The sequence below is a fragment of the Acromyrmex echinatior genome, chromosome 13 (assembly GCF_024713525.1).
Source record: "Acromyrmex echinatior isolate Ae372 chromosome 13, ASM2471352v2, whole genome shotgun sequence".
NCBI lineage: Eukaryota > Metazoa > Arthropoda > Insecta > Hymenoptera > Formicidae > Acromyrmex > Acromyrmex echinatior.
In genome coordinates, this window is record NC_141864.1 from 12,398,019 (window position 1) to 12,411,476 (window position 13,458).

Below are 13,458 nucleotides of genomic sequence, written 5' to 3' on the forward strand. Positions count from 1 at the left end.
AAATCGAAACGTATGAAAAGAAGAGCATAAAAACCACCGCACAAGATATTGTTTGTGATATTTAATTATCATTGCATTAATAGAACATTAGATATTTCGGCCACAATCTGGTCATCTTCAGTAAATTCACATATTCTTAAAACGCAGAATTACATATAGCTGATTTAAAATCAACCGTCGTGTGATATAATTATATATAAACGTGTTCTTTCATCATGTGAAGGTGCCTCGTACAACAATGTTACAACCAACGCCAATTATCATATCACGAAATATGTAGAACAAGAATTTCCAGATTCTAATTTAACAAATTAATCTCTCATTAATATTTTCTAATCGAAATGTATGAGAAGAGTTATAATGACTACAAAATAATTATTTAATTATGTAGGAGAGACTGGAACACCCCAGTTACATAATTGGTGCTTTCCAGTGAACACAGCGTGACACAATGATATCATGTCATCTTCGTTTAACATTGTTTGGAAGGTGTTTGGAAAGCAGCCAATAACACAAGTCATCACATAGTATCATGAAGCATTAAGTGTTTAGGGTAATTTTTAAATTGATACAACTGATATATGAGACTATCGCCCATTACTTTGTTGCTTTGTTGCCCATATATTAGATGGCAGTATTCAAACTCTGTTACCTCATGTTGTTATATAATAGTTTTTGAGGTATGAAAATAACTTTTTAATTATTTACAAATGTTTTAATATAATTGTTGTAGTAAAAGATACATGTATTGAAGACGGGATACAAGTTTCTACATATCTTTCTCATTTTGCTATACACTACAAATATAATTGTCAATCATTTATTTTTTAGTCATTTTTCACCGTTTTTTATGTCAAGTGTAATCGAGGCATCATGAGTCATACATTAAATATTTATGAAACGTGACAATGCAAAATAGTGCTAGAGGACAATTTATAAATTAAGCAATTAATTTTGTTTTATTTTACTTTTTTAAATTTTGTATTTTATGTACAATATATCAATAGCTATTTCTCTAGTTTTATTTATGGATTTTTTGTTCTATTATAGTTATTAGTTGTAATTTGTTTATTATTACATTCAGTAACTATGTTAAACATGTATAAATTAATTGAAATTTCTTTTTAATTTTTGTCATAATTATTTTTTTAATAAACCTACATTTATGCATGTACAGTCCCAAGAGACATCTTGGGTCATTTCTTAAAAAATATGTTTTTATTTCTTTCTCAAAAATCAATCAATATTTATTAAATACATATATTCAATCAATTTGTAAGTATTTATAATTCTCTAATTCTTTATAAATATAGCTGGGATAACAAATCTTATATTTAAAAATATTTTAAGAGTTTAAAAATATTTTAAATTTTTTTAACTTATAATGCTCCGGTTTCCTTAACACTAATTTATTCAAATATGTGTGTGTACATTAACTCTACACATGAAACTTATACAGACATCATGTGCAAAAGTATTAGGCACTTACAATTTTCTTGCATTTTAAGTTAAATGTCTCGGCGAAAAGAAATCTCACAGTAGTTTTTTTTATCATGCTTTTTAAAGCGTAAAGATAGGGCTTTAAATCTGCGTTTAAATCTTTTATTTACGATATTTTGTTCCTAAGTTACATAAAATCGAAAAATAATATTTTTGAAATTTTTTTGTCTTATTTTAAGCGCTACAGTACAATAAAACATTAACAAACAAAATTTAATATGAAAATAGGCTTTTTAAGCTTTAATATTGTATTTATTATGTAAAAAAATTTTTTATTATGTAACAAACTTTTTTAAAATTGATACTCGAATAAAGTTTTTAAAAAAATTTGAAAAAATTTATACGAATCAAGAACATTGTAACATTTTTTCTCTTTTATCTTTTTTCCAAATATTTCTACAAAATTTCACATAATAAAAAATACGATATCTTTGCGAAAAATTACAGTACAAATTTTTTTCAAAAAGCATTTTAAAGCTTAGAAAGCTTACTTTAAGATACTTTCATATTAAATTTTGTTTGCTGATATTTTATTGAATTGTTGCACTTTAAAGTAAGACAAAAATATTGCAAAGATATTATTTTTCAATTTTTTAATTTAGGAACAAAATATCGTAGACAAAGATTCGAATGCAGATTTAAAGCTCTATCTTTACGCTTTAAAATGCGTGGTCGAAAATCTCTTTGAGATTTTTTTCGCCGAGATATTTAACTTTTCGTAAAATGCAAGAAAAATGTGACTAATATTTTTGCACATGTTTGTATATGTATCACCTATCACAAAAATGTTGTCAGTACGTGTTTCTCTGAGTGTAAAAATGAGACACAGAACTAATTAGATGAACTAATCGATTCAACCCGAAGTAATCCCGTGTTTTTTGCTCTCAATTTCTATGAGAGAATTAATTTTTTGACTGTATAAAATGTATAGAAACAGTACACAGATAAGCGAAGAGAGAATCATATTCGATCAAGGCGGATCTTCGCCTAATAATGCATTAACATTTATGGAAATAAAATCACGCTAGCAGAATTATCAGAATGCGTTCGTAGTTGACTAGTTAACGTGAAACTGCAGCAACATAACATGTTCGATACCGTGCTGTCCGTTTATCGATTTCGACTCACGAAAAAATTAGAAGCGCCTTCGCTCGCGCACGTGTACTGCACAAAATTGACAGATCAGATTCCTATGTCGTTAATTATAGATCGTGCAAAAACGGACTTTATGCATTTGGCACGTCGGATGCATTCAGATGCGCCACGTAGATAGCAATTTCCGCAAGAGTCGAGATTTAGCGATTAATCGTCCCCGTGTCTCTGCGCGTCCACCAGGATCCATCGCGATATAACTCTCGCCATTTACAAATTCAATATTCCCGCACTGTGCATCCGCTCGATAATACGGAAGTGACATATGGGCGAGCAAAAACATTAAATTTGCAAACGAATCGCCACTGCAACATCGGGAATATCTGGCAGCGCGTATTGATAAACCGGCAGTAGAATTACAAGTATAGTATTAATACATATATAATAATACACCATAATGAGTCAATGTGGATATTAGTGCGCAAAAATTAAATAAAAAATTTATTTATACAATATATAGTATAGATATATAAATGTATAAACGTTTCAACAACTTCTTATAGTCAAGCAAGAAAATGTTACAATTGATATTTGTATTCGAAAACTATTATGTCAAGATTGTCGTCAAAAGATATGTAAGATATTTCTTGTAATATTGATGTTGGACCATTAATATTGAGATAGATCGAATATAAATTATATGGTTACATCTAACTGAAAGTTAAGCGAATGAAATTCTTTTATATACTCACAGATATAAACAGACAAACAAATCATCAATACGCGACTAACTAAAATCTTACAATTTAACCTCAATCCAGTAAAGTGTCAGCCAGATCTTAATAAAGTGTAAAAAATAGTCGAATTAAATTGTAAGATGACTTAAATTGTAAGAATTCTTAGATCAAGTCAAGATACTACGGCTTATCGTCACGAAAAATAAAACATAATCTGCAGCGATCTCAGAAAGTCGTGATGCTTTTCAATCTTGTCGTTATTTATATTCTTATTTATATTTTTATTTTTATTTTTATTATGTTATATAAAATATTTGTTACACTTCTATAATTGTATTACATTAGTAAATTAGTTCTTGATGATAAACTATCACCAGCACTTTCATTTCACTCTTCGTAATGACCGCAATCCTGGCTTGATCTAAGAATTTTCATTACAATTTAATTCGACTATTTTTTATACTTTGCTGAGACTTGGCTGGCACTTTATTGGACTGATGTTAAATTGTAAGATTTTAATTATCAGTCGTACGTTGATGATTTGTTTGTCTGCTTATATTATTTAAAGATATTTATTTTATTCGTCTTTCAGTTGTAACTATAATTTATATAAACATAACTAACATAAATCAAAGTTAATGAGAGTCAAACGCAGGTAATCAGGCACAAGATCTTGAAATAATGAAATTTACGTGTATTCTGTCAATAAACGATGTTTTATTTATTTTGAATGTTTCAATTTACTTTGGAATCTCCTTCAGCAAAATAACAATATAACAAAACGCTTTGTCCAAATAATATCCAAAAAAGTTGTGTAACTTAAAAATTGCCAATTGATGTAAAATCTGGCGATACAAGAAAATTGATTACTATAGAAAGAAGTAAAACATTGAAGAGTGAAGTGATCGTGGATAGAGACCGTGTCAACAAGCTTAGATATTAGGTGTACAAATAAGTTTCCGCCGTTTTTAATCAAAAATTAAGCATTTATTGTGAAAGAACGATACATAATGTTTTATTGAAAGTATTGTCCATCGCTAGCCACTACTTTTTGCGTTTGGCACGAATCTTCATTCAATAATGCTTCCAATTCCGCGTCTTCGTACACTTTCGGCCTTTCGCTACATTCTTTGTCTTCGACGTCAAATTCACCATTCTTAAATTTTTGAAACTATTCACGACAACTTCTCTCACTTAAGGCAGCCTCATCATATGCTTCTACGAGCAATCGATGAACCTCAGCTGCAGATTTCTTCAAATTAAAGAAGTAAATCAAAAGTTCCCGCAAATGACGCTTATTCGACTCAAAACTCGACATTTTCGCACAAAAAAAAATATGTGATGCTGATACAAAATCGCTAGTATTTCAAGATTATGTTGTTGACAGATCCAACCTTACGATATAATTTATTTTACATCAGACAATTTTAACCATAGCTTGCTAGTGGCGCCGTCTTTTGTCAAACGGCGGAAACTTATTTGTACACCTAATACATAATTGTTCACACAAATGTAATTAATATAAAATCAAGAGATCAAACATAAAAGCAGTGTCTGTATTACGTCTGTACGTTAGGACATGTCACAAATGTTTAAAACAATATTAAAATAACCGAAAAATCACATCGTAAATATTATTGTTAGGCATTAAAAATAAAATATAAAAGAACGCGAAAAGTAACATAAAATTCGCATTATGACCATTAAATATAAGAGCACATAAGAATGTGAGAACAACATAAAATTTACATAATGAAGAATTAAACATTATTGAACATGCATTTGATGTAGTTCCTCGGTATTTGAACGTTTATTAAGGCCATTCTTGTGCATGTGTATGTGAGAGATTTCAGAAATCAGTTTTTTGTGTAAGAATTTTTCTATGTCTAAAATTTTCACATTCTCCCAAGTTGTAATTATAATTAATTCGGTGGTTTGTAATAACCGACTGACTGCTGATATTCCAATTAATGTGATTACGATGCTCCGAAATTCTCATAGATAGTTTTCTGTTCGTTTGTCCTACGAAGCATCGCAATATCTTTGTACATAATTTTATAAACTACATTTGTATTCGAATATTTAGGAAGAATGTCTTTAAGAATTTTGATGAACTTGTTTAGTTTGTTGCAACTCTGAAAAATAACTAGCTTAATGTTTGCATTTTTGTTGATGATTGAGAATTTTTCTGCGGTAGAAGAAGTATAAAGTAATAAAAACCAGGAAACATGTTCATTTTGTTCATTGTCAGAATTATCATTAATATCATTTTCTTGTTCCGAGGTCATTTTGTAAAATAGACTCGTTTTAAACGAGCAGTGATCATATTAAAAAACAAAATCCGCTGAATCATCGTTGTTTAATAAACTGTTAATAATAAGTTTGATATTATTAAGATATATAATTTTTATTCGGTCTAATATTATAATATCAGTCTCAATGTTATAAACATCCAACATATTACAAGAAATACATACCTTTTGATGATGATCTTAATATATTAGTTTTCGAATACGAATATTAATTGTAATATTTTCTTGTTTGCGCATGTTGTTTGACTATACTCCGTTTAATTTTATATATTTTCTACTAAAGAAAAACTAAAAGAAATGATCAAAACATTCGCATATTTATGTATATAATACACAGGGTGTCGCGAAATTCGAGGACAATATTATTACAGCGTGAAACTTTGTGAAAAATTAAGTCAAAAAGTCCTCTATCATTTTACAATTTTCGCAATTTTCCAATTAGAAAATGCAATATTGAAAAGTTAATAAAAAATTCAGAAAAAATTCTTAAAGCTCTGAGAAGAAAATAAACAATTTTTATTTCTTGCTGTTTTTCTGTAAAGTTGATAATACTTGAATAAAAAAATTATTGGAAACCATTATTCGGCGATATTTAATATAATTAATATCTTGCAACTATTGCGAAAATTGCAAAATGGTAAACTTTTCGACTTGATTTTTCACGAAATTTCAGGCTGTAATAATATTGTCTTTGAATTTCGGGACATCCTGTATATAAATAAATTTTTTATTCATTTTTTTCGCACTAATATCTGCGTTGGCTCATTCTTTTTTACATTTCTATTGAAACTCTGAGCCTTAATTCGTTTACTTTATGTTTAATAATACAGCTAATCAGGAAAATACATGCCAGAGTTATCGTAACTATTTTCACACATCGTAACTATTTTCCGCGCCGCAAAAGGATCAAGCGGCGCGTACATGCCAAGTTAATTACGTACTACATTACATTACGTTACGGCATGCGGTCAAGAAGAATGACAGATCGTATAAATCGTCAGTTTTATTGTAATGCGCTTGCCGTTTTATGAGAAACCAAAATTTCCGCGCGACGATTCTCATCTTCATCCGCGTAAATTACATATTATTGTTGTACTTATCGATCTTGAACTATGCCCATTTTTACGAATGGAAATTTATTTTAATTTTAGTTTATCTTTTTTTCTATATATTTTTTTCTATATATTTTTAACAAGAAAAAACGCACTATATAAAACTCTGATTTTAATGAGCTTTTAACTCAATTCTTCCCACTGTTCTATTTATAGAACGTCTTTCCAATTTTTTTTCTCCTCATATATATAGCTCATATTTTTCCAAAATAGAGACCTTCTTTGTTTTTTTTGATCGATATTCATAATTGATTTTTATATTTAGAATTGTCTTAAATATAATTTTAAGATGTCATAAACCAATAGAGCCATATTAGCATTTTAAGATATTATTTAATTAAGACGATGTTGTCTTGAAATAAAAACGGATTATAAAAACCGGCCTTACATATTCTTAGGTTGGAAGATTGAATTCTTAGATAATAAATAACAAGAAGAGGTTACAAGCCAGATTTTTATGTATTTCAAATTCTTAAAACATACATTTCAACCTTGTTATTAGATCATCCTCAGTGTAAAAAAATTAAACGCAAATTTGACAAAATTAATAAAACGGTTAAATACAAATTACACAATTTATAGTTACGCAAAAAGTTGGTAATATTTCTTCATATCTATCTTCCGCAACAATGCAATGCCTTTCGTTCTGGTAATATTATCGGTTATATTCTTCCATTATCACAGTCGCAATAAGTCCATAATGATAAAAATATTGAACATGATGAGTCATTAAATAAAAATGTATCAGCACACACATTCTGTTATCAAATTAATAGAATAAATTATAAAAATTAAAATAATAATGAATAAATGATCGTATATTATATTCAAAATTATTAGTATATACAATCCTTATTTTAATAGACAACTATATTAAAGTATGTGTTAGTAAATAAAATTATTATACATATACCTCAACTGCGATTGATAAACCAGAATATAATCAGTAATTGAACAATGAGTCAATTTAATTCGCAAGAAGCAAATTTTTTTGACAAGAATACATATATTATAATAGATAAAGATCTTACAATTAAGTTAACTTCTGAATTATGTTCTTTATTAATGAGAAAAGATAGAAAAAGAATGGCAAATAATTTAATTAAAATCCATAAGCTTAATTATTCTCTAAAAGTAATTGTATCTTCAATTAATAGTCCTTTTTATACTTTCTATCCTTATTCTTAACATAACATTATTGTTAATAGTATACCGGAAGCACCTAGTTTCATAAAAAATGGCTTCCATTTAATGGAGAAATTAAATGGAACCCATTTTGATTCTAATTACATTTTGATATCACTTGATGTAGTGTCCTTGTTCACTAACGTCTGGTAAAACTGACGTTAAATAGTATTAAAAAAGATGAGAGTATATTTCAAAAAAGATAAAAATTCCATTAGAGAAATTTTTAGTCTCCATCCGTCTGGTTCTTAACTCTACATATTTTTCATTCAATAATAAAATCTATTAACAAGTTTTCGGTGCTCCGATGGATTAACCATTGTCGCCAATTATTATTATTGCAGACATAGTTATACAAGATCTCGAGGAAATTCATCCAAAAATTACCAGTTAATTTATTGTTCTACTTTTGTTATGTGGATGACATCATTTTAGCGGCTCCACTAAAAAATTAAGTTTTTTGAACACTATGATTATGATTGATAACCATAAGATTATTTTTGACAGATACAAGAAAATCACCTGTTCGGGCAGATTTTTTAATTTTCACTCACGCCATTCTTTGTGTCACAAAAGGGGTGTTATCTTCGATTTTGTTGATAAAATAGTTAAATTGTCATCCTCGTTTCCACGAAAAGAACTTGATGCTATCAATATATTTCCAAACAATAACTATCCTCTTCTTTTCATTTTTTCAACAATTGAAAAAAGATTAAAATATCACACACAGAACAATAATATAAAACATAATATCCATGTCAAAGAGAAATTCTTTACAGTTCCACGTATAAAATCTATTTCTGAAAGTTTTTTACCTATATAAGTAATTGTAAACTGTCATATTTAATCCCAAATACATTAAAAAGCCTTGTAACTAGAGGTAAAGATAAACTAGATCATTTAGCTAATCAAATATATAAAATTTCTCTTATGAAGCTAGTTATGTAGGACAAATCAAAAGAAAATTAAAAACAAAACTAAATGAATATATCTCGGACATTAATAAAAAGACTGGTTCTCCATCGGTGATTACTGACATCGTATTAACCATAACCATAATTTTAATTGGAAAGATGTAAAGATCTTAGACAAGGAACAGTCGTACAATAAAAGATTGATCTTCGAAATGGTTCATTAAAAAACAAAAATTGGGATTGAACAAACAAAACGACACGAAAGTATTACCTAATTCTTATCTACAAATTTTGCAACCTCTTCCCTTTCTTTTCTTCCTTTCCTTTTTCCTATGTTCCTTTCCTATCTCTATTCCCCTTCCAATATTATCCCCTCTCTTAACGAGATAATATTGTATAAAAGCAACAGAATTTCACTCACACTCGATAATACAATACACGCAATTTGAATGAACCAGTTTCAATTTTTATCTCTGATCGCTTCTTGCAAATAAATTGACTCATCATTGTTTCAATTACTGATTGTATCCTGGTTTATCAATCGCAGTTGAAGTATATGTATAATAATTTTATTTATTAACACACACTTTAATATAGTTGTCTATTAAAATAAGAATTGTATATACTAATAATTTTGAACATAATGATCATTATATTCAATGTTATTTCATTGTCATTCATTGTTATTTTAATTTTTATAATTTATTCTATTAATTTGATAACAGAATATGTGTGCTGGTACATTTTTATTTAATGACTCATGTTCAATATTTTTATCATTATGGACTTATAGCAACTGTTATAATGGAAGAAAATGACCGATAATATTACTAGAACGAAAAGCATTGTTGCGGAAGATAGGTATGAAGAAATATTACCAACTTTTTACGTAACTATAAATTGTGTAATTTGTATTTAACGTTTTATTAATTTTTTTAAATTTGAGTTTAATTTCTTTACACTGAAGATGACCTAATAATAAGGTCGAAACGTATGTTCTAAGAATTTGAAATACATAAAAATCTGGCTTGTAGCCCCTTCTTGTTATTTATTGTTTATTATTATTGAGCTATTATAAGATTATTATTATTGAATTCTTATTTTTAATAAATTCTTTTGTCACAAAAATGTTTATTTGAAATCTGGATATGTTACTATTAGATGTGTGCAGGTACTCAAAAATATGGGTCTGGTCGGGTTTCGAATATTTGGGATAAAATTCTTGATTTGGGATTCGAAACTCTATTCGGACCTGATATTCAATTTGCGACAATATTTACAAGAAAAAAAAGTTTTCAAAAATTTAAGATCGGTCGAAAAAAATCTTATCCCGAATTGAATAAAGTTTCGAGTCCCAAAGCAAGAATTTTATCTCGAAATTCGAATATCCGAACACTCATGACTCGTCCGATCCAACCTGATAATTATTCAATTCGACCCGAGGCTAGAGTACCTGTTATTTTCGGGTACCCGTATACACCTAGTTATCACCGCATGAATTAGGATCTTTTGCATTTTTTAATGAAATTTGTTGTCTATAAAATACAAAGCTCATGTGTATTATTGTCTATTTTTTATTCCTAACATCCTTATATAAGAACGGACCGATTTCGCCATTTCTAGTTCTCTCTTCATGATAATTTTTTCCAACTTTTCTTATTATCAGCTATATTTACAGAGCCTGGACTAAGATATGTCAAACGAAACACTTGCTTCATTTAAATAAAAAATATGAAGGTGCGCAAAAATGACAATATAAATTTCTATATGTATTTCATTTAATATTAATAGTGACTGTATTTATCTGCTGTTGAGCGCTCGTGTGTATTAAATGAAAGTGAAATATATGTAAGGATATAAATTTTGATAAAATGATTGACAATTTACCGATTTTTTTCTTTTGCCTCGGGCAAATCGAAATGTTTAATCCTGACTCTAATATTTAAAAGGGTCATAAAAGAAAAATCAATGAAAAAGAAATCGGGAATTAATGGATTATGTTGTGTGTTCAAACCAAAATAAGAAATACGTATTTTTTTTTATATTTGCTTATATACACTTTTAAGGGGCAAAACAAAAATCAATTAATTTTTTTCAAAGCGGTTATTATTAAATAGAAAAGATAGAAAAAAATTTTTTAATAAAAATTGAAGGATTGAAGGATCGAGAGTAGGTACTTTATAATAATAAAAAATTTTTTTTTAATAAAAAATTTCTTATTTATAAAAAATAAAAAATTGAAAAAAAACATGGAAAAATTGAAAAAAAAAATTTTCTATTATTACTGTACTTAAAATCAACTTTTATTTAAAAAATTAAATGTCTAACTTAGAATGGTGATTAAATTAAAAAATTTAAGCGCAATATTTATATACTGGAATATTTATTGCGCGATATTTATGACTGTGTGTAATTATTTTGTGTCACATATATTTACATATAAAACTATTCTGTCATATTTATATATATTACTGTCCCGAGACATGAGGAAATACAGTATTGTATGTAAATATATGACAAAAAAATCACACAATCATAAATATCGCGCATATAAATATACTGCGATATAAATATTACTTACTCTTAATTTTTTTAATTTGAACACTATTTTAATCATCTATTGCTTTGCTTTTCTATTTTAAACACTGAAAATTTGACACTTTTATTGTATATCAGAAAACAGTTTTAAAAATACAAGTATGTGTATCCTAATAACACAGGGACATTTGTAGACATTCTGCCATAAGACGTCCTTGGACTATGAAATGAGCGCCTCATTATGTCCTAGGTGTTTACCTTCAATAAATATATAATACATAGGTATATTTACTGAATGTCTAAATTTAAAGTCCTAAATACGTACATTTGTAATTCTTGGGACAATTTTATCATTCCACATACAGGCATAGGCCTCCAAGAAATGTCCTAAAGACATCCTAAGGACAATCGCAGGATATTTCTCGGATAAAGTGTGCTGAATTTACAAGATTGGAATATTTTACAAAATAGATCGAAGCATAAAAGCTTCTGCAACAATGCAATTATAAATCAGGCAACCGAGGATTTATTTATGTCTGCTAAGTGTTCTTTAATTCTAGTCTTCAACTGTGGGTCTGTTCCATATATTATAACTAATCACAATCTTTACAATCTATTTTATAAACTAATTCACTTATGTTAATTTTTTTTAAATGATCTTTCCTTTATAAATTATTTTAAGAAATTTATGGGTTTATAACTGAGATGACATTCGTGCTTTTTTGGCAACAGTTTTTAAATTTGATGAACAATTATATAAGGGAATGAAAAATATTTTTTATTCTCAATCGTTACATCGTCAGCAGCACTTTGCATCCCCCTTCTCATGCTTTCCTTAGATAGTTTATTTCCTTGATAGTCATTGTTTTTAAATTTTTGAACTGGAGTTTGGGTGTGACAGTGCCAAGACTCTATTAGTTAATCCCGTAATCACAGCTTTTTTATGTTCAAATAGATGATTTGAGTAAAAATTGAGATACCCACCTTAATTTGTAGATTTGATATACAGGTCAAATAATATGCATTTTTCCTCCAAAGTGAAATCAAAATAAATAGTAATTAATCTTGTCTATACCAATTTCCATCTTATTTAAATATTAATAAATTACAATCTTTTGTGGTATAAATTAAATTTATTAAGAATTACATCTAATTGATCATATAATGAAAATAATGTCAACATATCGAAAATAAAAGGGGAGATTGATACCAATGTGCTCAAGTATATTCGAGATCCTGTTTAATAATGTTCGCTTTAATCGGTGACAGCGGAGAGCCTATCAGCGTGCCGAATGTTTGTTCATAAATTAATAATATCTTTCTGAAGATAAAATAAGTTGAGTCCAAAATTAGAGAGATTGTCTCCAAAAATTCTTTCATTGGTTTGGAACTATAGTTAGAAATATAAATTCATCTTTTTAAATGCTATTCAATTTAAATTCTTCTGTACATGAATGAATATTGATACATCCAAAGATCCAAGTTTTTATCCCTCATCAAATTCCATTAAATCTGTTAACCAATTGATAACTGTTTTTATATAACTAAAATATTTAAGAATACTATGTTTAATGATATCTTATGAATAAATGAAGCAACATAAGGGATTGTCAATATAAGACACTATAATTCTTAAAGGGTAATCCTCTTTATGTATTAGGTGTACAAATAAGTTTCCGCCGTTTTTTATCAAAAATTAAGCATTTATTGTGAAAGAACGATACATAATGTTTTATTGATGTAAGTCAAAATGTAAGTGCAAGTTCTTTTTGCGTTTGGCACGAATCTTCATTCAATAATGCTTCCAATTCCGCGTCTTCGTACACTTTCGGCCTTCCGCTACGTTCTTTGTCTTCACGTCAAATTCACCGTTCTTAAATTTTTGAAACCATTTACGACAACTTCTTTCACTTAAGGCAGCCTCACCATATGCTTCTACAAGCAATCGATGAGCCTCAGCTGCAGATTTCTTCAAATTAAAGAAGTAAATCAAAAGTTCCCGCAAATGATGCTTATTCGTCTCAAAACTCGGCATTCGCACAAAAAAAAATATATGATGCTGATACAA

General features: G+C 28.2%; 1 protein-coding gene across 1 annotated transcript in view; it reads left to right on the top strand.

The window, feature by feature from the left end:
• LOC105154997 (GTP-binding protein Di-Ras2) overlaps window positions 1–13,458 on the top strand; it is a 39,581-nt gene that overhangs the window by 6,191 nt on the left and 19,932 nt on the right. The window lies entirely within an intron of this gene.